The sequence below is a fragment of the Mercurialis annua genome, linkage group LG5 (assembly GCF_937616625.2).
Source record: "Mercurialis annua linkage group LG5, ddMerAnnu1.2, whole genome shotgun sequence".
Lineage (NCBI taxonomy): Eukaryota > Viridiplantae > Streptophyta > Magnoliopsida > Malpighiales > Euphorbiaceae > Mercurialis > Mercurialis annua.
This window is the reverse complement of record NC_065574.1, coordinates 52,332,484-52,339,050: the sequence shown is the minus strand read 5'-3', so window position 1 is coordinate 52,339,050 and position 6,567 is coordinate 52,332,484. Positions and strand designations below refer to the sequence as shown.

General features: G+C 25.7%; 1 long non-coding RNA gene across 1 annotated transcript; it reads left to right on the top strand.

The window, feature by feature from the left end:
• Window positions 1-310: 310 nt before the first annotated feature.
• Window positions 311-1,135, top strand: LOC126683168 (uncharacterized). The gene is made up of 2 exons (XR_007641634.2): window positions 311-851; window positions 944-1,135. It is a non-coding gene; the product is annotated as an uncharacterized LOC126683168 (long non-coding RNA).
• Window positions 1,136-6,567: the final 5,432 nt, after the last annotated feature.

Here is a 6,567-nt window from a genome sequence, read left to right as displayed (position 1 = left end):
TAACTCCGTCAAAAATAAGAGCATAACTAGGACTGTTTTACAACGTCAAGAGTGTATTTCAGCCAAAATAAAACGTAGGGACCAATTCAGGTTTTAGGATAAACATTAGGAGTATAAACAAACCTTTTTTCCTATGTAAACGTTGGAAAGTTTTTTTCCCGGTACACGCTGAAGTCTGCACTGAATCTCTTTTTCTATAGCTTACGACACATAATCCATACAAACAGAGAGAAAGATATGATGATGTATTGTGGTTAGGGGTGAGCAGAAACCGAACCAGACCGAAAAACCGAACCGAACCGAACCGAAATTCGTTATTTGGTTCGGTTTTTCGGTTAAAACGGTTTGGTTCGGTGTTAGATAAGGAAAAATTTGGATATCGGTGTTTGGTTCGGTTTTAGGTTGTTAAAAACCGAAAAAACCGAATAACCGATTTGACCGAACATATGAAAACCATGTTATTTTCAGGTAAATGGGCCACGCATGCATGTTCAGGCCTGATCCATTTTTATCACTGATCTAAGCCTAATTACCATGTTGTTTGTTCCCTATATAAACATCTTTATAAGTTTAAACCCTAGATCTCATTTCTTCTCAACCTCACACAGTCGCCTCACTCTCCCTTTCTTCCTATTCTTTTCTTTTTTCATCAGATAACCCTAAATTTGTGATTAATTTCTTCAATCTCTCTATAACACCTTAAAATATAACACCTTTAAATATAACCCTCTTTTTAGTAAAAAAAAATTCTGTAACAATTAGGGTTGTGATTTAAGAAAGTTTATAATTTTCTCTTCTTAAATCTGTAAATTTGCTTTAAGAATGAAGGTTTGCTTGAAGCCCTATTAAAGGTAAACGTTTAATCAATTTTACCATTTTCTCTTGGTTCGTTTTATTATTGATATTAACTTCTTAATTTATTTTTTATTTTTGCATTTGACAGATCTGTATCAAGATTAAGATGATGAAGATCCTTTTTTTTTGTTGTTGCTTCTTTTGAATCAGATTTATTGAATTTTGTATTCGTCTGTTAATTTGATTTTTTTGCTGTAATTATTTATTGTAATTTCAATTTATGCTGTTGTATTATGATTTGTAAAGTTCATCTAATATGAATATTAATTTTTTTATTTTATTTATGAAAATGAAATTGTTGTTCATTCAATAATTGTTAAATATATGGTCTTTACTTTAAATTTTTAAAGTTTATTTTTAATTACGTATTATTCAAAGGCCAAACCGAATTAAAAAAACCGAAACCGAACCGAACCGACCGAAAATTTCGGTCAAAAATATTTTCGGTTTTTAGTGAAAAATAGAACGGTTCGGTTTCCATTTTCAACAAATTCGGCACGGTCGGTTTTGGTCGATTCGGAACCGAACCGAACCGAACCGACCGATGCTCACCCCTATTTGTGGTATCAAAAGTGGGGGCCAACATAAAAAAATTGAAGTATGATCATAGCTATTTTACTAAAATAGTAAAATATCTCTTTCTACTCCGTCAATTTATTCTGGTTTACCTAAAAGCCTAATTTATTCATTTATCATCAGTATTGTACCATACTCAGTCTAAGCAAAAGACCGACTATGGAACTTGAAAATCTTGTACCCTCCCTCTTGAATACTCATATTGATAATGTTGAGAACCTGAAAATTTTTCTTTGAATTTTTATCATTTAGAATCCAAAATGTAGATTTATAATAACTTCAAAAGAAAAGACAAAAGATTACTTTCGAAATTATTTATTTATGTCAAAAATATATGAAAAGACTCTAAAATTAAAATCAATGTTAATAATATGTAATATAAAAGACCAACAAGTTATAATCCAAACGGTATAAACGTTAAGCGAAACATTATTAAGATCGTGAGTTCAATCTTTTCCGGAAGTATCTTATGGACTCCTCCTTTAATTATCAAAAGAATATATAATGTAAAAGGTCTAATGATCAATTTTTATTAGGTTATCAATAGTTTGTCACATCAATTAAGGATGTGAAAAAATACATAAATTTGAAATAGACAATGAGTATATTAAAATAATAAAATTAAACCTACTCATAAAATTCATTTTTTTTTTATGATAATGAGACCTATAAAAGTCAAAAAAAAAAGAGGTTTTGGTTTGAGAGTTAAGAGACAGCATGCAGGGATATTTTGCAGGTTGTAATGATGATGGACCTAACGCTTACACATAAACAACCCTTTTTGAGCCTCAAAATTCAGACTCAGTTTTTTGCTCTAACTTTAAGTTTAAACCTCTGTGTATTTGAGTGCATCTCACAACCACAACAAAATGAAATTTTTGTTGGGACTAGAGCAGTTGGTTTGGTAGTCAGAAATTAAAAAAATTTAAATAAAACTAAAGAGTAAATTTCGGTTTCATTTTCATTTTCAGTTTAATAAAAAAGATTTAAAGATAAATCTATATAAAAAGATATCTCTGTAAATAAAGATAAAAATATAGATCCATCTAAAAATAAATCAATGTATATAATGTATTTCAACCGTTTGAATCAGTATTTTAAAAATCGAGTTAGTGAATGAACTGTGTAGTTATCGGTTTTTGGTTTAACCAGTTCAACCTCTAGTTGAAATATATATAGTAAATATTAAACAAGACAGAGAACTAATGATGGATTTTAGGTATTTAGTGACAGATTAATTTGTCCGTACTAATCTTTTATGTCCATTTCAACCGTCGGTTTATTTACCGGTTTTTCGGTTCAATTTGATCCAATTTGATTGGATTGAAATTTTAATTTTTTTATATTTTTAGCCGGATAGTTGATTGATTTCTAATTTAATTAAATCAATCATTTTTTTCTCCAAAAAGGAGTTATGATAAATAAAGGCGGAAGGTACAAAAAAACCCTCGAGTTTTTTTCAAAAGTACAGATCAACCCTTTTACTATATCTGGGCACAATTAAACCCTCGTGTTTTTAAAATTGAATAATTAAACCCTTATTATTTTAAAATCGAACAAATAAACCCTTTTAGTTTACTTTTGGGACACTTACCCCCTCAAAATTTTAGTAAATATTTTAAATATTAAAATTATTTTTGAACTTTTTTCTTATATGATTATGAGAGACATGTCAATCATTAACGAGTGTTTCTAATGATGTTGGATGAAAGGGGTTATTTGTTCTATTTGAAAATAAAAAGAGCTTAATTATACCCCAAAAAATAAAAGGGCTGATTTGTACTTTTGTGAAAACTACGAAGTTTTTTTTATACATTTTGCCATAAATAAACTTAACTGATTATTTCTGATTTGGTGCACTTCTGACAAAATTACCAACGAAATCATTATATTACCCCCCCATTTACCAAGGGGAAGATTGTAAGAACCCACCAAGTTGTTACGGTGAAGTGGAATTGCTTAAAAACTGGAGTTGTATTCAAATTCCCCCAGATTTTAGTGGCTCAAACACTCAAAACTATGATCAATTCCAAAAAGTTCATTTTCTTTCTTTAATTTTTCACCTTTTGCAATATTCTCCTCTCTACTTTCTTTACTTTTCTTTCGGTTGCCAATTTCTTGCAATTTATGTCATATATTCTTCAACCACGGAATTATGCCTCAAATGATATAAGCATTGGATAATAAATTATCAAGTTGTTAGTTTAAATTATCTTGCAAACATTTTCCCCTTTTCAATTACCAAAAATAATCATATATTTTTAAATTCAGCTCTTAGAATCCATTTGCTTAAAATTTAGAAATTGAAATGGTAGCAAAAAGGAATGAGAATAAAAATAATAAATTTAGAATTAACTGTGAAATAAATTATGAATTTTAACGTGTTTCGTAATTATAATACAAACTAGATCTTGACAATGTCATATACAAACTATCAAATTTTATTTAGGCCTAATCATTTTTTAAATCCAAATATTTGCATTTTTTATCAATTACGACAAAATCTTTTAATTTTTACAATTATATCCAATTTGAAAGCTTTTTTTTTTTTTGCAATTGTAATTAAAACTTTGGATTTCAATTTTTAAATTAAAACCTTTGCATTTTTTTTCAATTACAATCAAATTCTAAAAGATTGTCTAACTTCTAAAAGAAGTTTATATAAACTTTTGGTTCAAATGATAAAAAATATAAAGATTTGGATTTTAAAAATAAAATTTAAAGTTTTGTTCATAATTGCAAAAAAAACTTTCAAATTGGACATATTTATATAAATTAAAAGTTTTGATCATAATTGATAAAAAACGCGAAGGTTTGAATTTAAAAAATAGTCAAGCCTTTTATTTGTAACTCAAGACGTCAAGCAATTTTTCGATAAAAGGATATTAATATAGACGCGGGAAAAATATATTATATGGAGTTCATGTCATAACTTTTTTTTATCAAAATAATGATTTATTGGCAAAAAAAACTAATTATTAGTTAGATACTGCTATAATTTAAAAATCGTAATGTAATTATAAAATCCTATATAATTTATAATTTAATATGTATTTAGCTTTTAACTTTATATGTTGTGTAGTTGAGTAAGAAATGAATTTTATAACCAATGAGATATAACTCAAATGCTATAAGTGCTGGATAGCAAACTCATAGATCGTGAATTCAAATCCTCTCACAATATATTTCCTCCTCCCCAATTAGTAAAAAAGAAATGGGTTTTAGAAAAAGAAGTTAAATTGATTTCACAAAAAGTAAATAAGAATAAATGATTTCTATTTATGAAAAAACAATTACTATCATTACAATTTAAATGTTTCTAATAATTATAAAATTAAAAAATTATTTTCATTTTCTTCTGATTTTTTTCTTTCAAATTCTTAACTATTCATACCTGTAGACTCAATTAGCAAGGCAATATATTTATCTACATCATAATTTGGTGGAATGTCCAAAAATATATTTATTAAAAACAGGGCACACATCATTTGACTGACAATTTTTAGATTTACTGATTTAAAGATTATATGGTTTGAATAGAATATAAAAATTATATATTTATAAAATAATTTAAAAATAATTCAATATTAAACTATTTATTATTTATTAAAAAAAATTCAACTCACACAAATTTTGCATTAATTTTTTTAATATTTAGAAAAATAATAAAATTTAATCATTTAAAATCTCATTCAAATTATGATTTGAGAAAAAAAGATGACCTGTTGAACATGACACAATAGTACTTTGCAATCTATTAATGTAAATCAGAAGATGATGCAGAAATTTAAAGTTGGCCTTATTTGTGTCCTGAAAAAGTGAATATGCTTTCTAGTAATAAAGCACAAGTAGAGGCCATTTATGAAGGGATTAATTACTTAAAAAAAACCCACCTTTAACTTTTTTTTTATATACCCTGACCTAGAAAAATTATCACATATACTATTGACGTTGTGATTTTATTTTACCTCTACCCCAAAATTCAAAAAAAAAAAATTTATTCAAAACAACTAAATATAAGGATTATTTCATACTTTTTTCAATTAATAAAAGTACAAACAAACCCTTCATCTTTAAAAACGTTTAAATAAGTCCTAAAATTTAATTAATTTTTTTATTTAAAAACAAAAATCGAACCGCCATCCTAAAATTTAATTAATTTTTTTAGTTAAAAACAAAAATTGAATTTTTTTAATTTTTTTTTTGTTGAATAGCGGGTTTTTAAATTGGAGTATGGTGTTAGGTCGGAATTGAATTATTTTTTAACGGTTTCAAATTTTTAAATTTTTTAATAATTTTTTTAGAGAAGAAGGTGTTTTGGTATAATTAATAAAATTAACTTGTAATTAGAATATATGTTGAAAATGAAGGATTATTTTACACTTTTTTCAATAGAAAAAAGGTCAATTTAATACCTTGAGGGTAGAGGTGAAACAAAAAGACAACGTCAATAGTATATGTGTCATTTTTCTTAGATCAGAGCATAAACGAAATAAAGATTAAAGGTGGGGTTTTTTTTAAGTAATTAAGCCTTTATGAAGTTTGCCTTACTCATTGATTTTATATTTTTTATTTACTTTGATTATTAAAAAAAAACAGTATAGAATTCTACTTATATAAATTTATATAATACTAGTATAAACGTTTATGATAATTGGGGAAGGGAAGCACTTGCGGGAGAAATTGAATCCACAACCTTAGCAATTTGATGTCCAACGTTTATACCATTTGGATTACAGCTGGTTTAAATTTTGTTTTTTTAACTTAATGTTTTAGACGTAGTTGTTCATTAGTAAATTTAACAAAATAATAAAATTACATATATAAAAAATAATCAAGTTTTTAAAAATAAAAGAAAATCGAATTTTAGTTTAAAAAATTTATTATTTAATCCATCCACAATTGATAGACTAGTTTGCTTCATATATATTAAAAACTTTAATTGTTTTTATATAATTTATGATATTTTTATTAAATAGTTAATATATTTATTTTTTTAGTGTATTTATATAATAATTGTTTAAAATGATTTATAAAAAAATATAATAATTATTGTTTATATTAAATCTTGTAATATTCTATATTGTGAGTCGATATTATTAATAATTGTTATTATTAAGATTTAATTAATTCAGT